General features: G+C 46.0%; 2 protein-coding genes across 7 annotated transcripts in view; one reads left to right on the top strand and one right to left on the bottom strand.

Annotated features, from left to right (window-relative positions):
- Positions 1-582, top strand: part of Map3k4 (mitogen-activated protein kinase kinase kinase 4) — a 137,489-nt gene that overhangs the window by 37,858 nt on the left and 99,049 nt on the right. The gene's annotated exons all lie outside the window — the stretch shown is intronic.
- LOC101587479 (PHD finger protein 14) overlaps positions 1-582 on the bottom strand; it is an 11,307-nt gene that overhangs the window by 2,488 nt on the left and 8,237 nt on the right. The gene's annotated exons all lie outside the window — the stretch shown is intronic.

The raw sequence follows: 582 nt of genomic DNA, 5'->3' as shown, positions 1-582 counted from the left end.
AGGGAAGGGTCTACAGGGTGTTCAGGGTCTCACTACTAGATCAGACTGGTAGTGATCTGCCTGTTTACAGCCTCCCAAGAGCTGGGATTACAGGCATGCACCACCATGCTCAGTCACAGTTGCCAGCTCAGCACACCCCGGAGGCAAGGATAGCATGGCAGGCCCAGGGATTGAACTCTGGGCCCCTGTGCTTGCTTGCAGGTGCTTTAATCCACTGAGCTATTTGGCTGGCCCTGGCTCTGTTGATAGGGTGTATTCCATTTATTGATTTGTATGGATGAACCATCCATTCATTTCTGGGATGAATCCTACTTGGTCATGGTATATAATCTTGAGGATTTGGGGCATTGTTTGTTAGTATCTTACTGAGGATTTTTGCATCTATGTTCATTAGGAAGATTGGTCTCTGTTTTGCTTTTCTGGCTGAGTCTTTTTGGTAGGAGGATAATACTTAACTCCAGGAATGAGTTAGGGAGAATTGCTTCTCATTCAATTTCATCAAAGAGTTTGAGGAGTATTGGTGTTAAATCTTCTACAATTTCTCTTCCTCTTCCTCCTCTTCCTCTTCCCCCTCCCCCCTCC

This window comes from Octodon degus, unplaced genomic scaffold (genome assembly GCF_000260255.1).
Source record: "Octodon degus isolate 3935 unplaced genomic scaffold, OctDeg1.0 scaffold00112, whole genome shotgun sequence".
NCBI classification, from domain to species: domain Eukaryota; kingdom Metazoa; phylum Chordata; class Mammalia; order Rodentia; family Octodontidae; genus Octodon; species Octodon degus.
The sequence above is the reverse complement of the archived record's forward strand: the minus strand, read 5'-3'. Positions and strand labels throughout refer to the sequence as shown.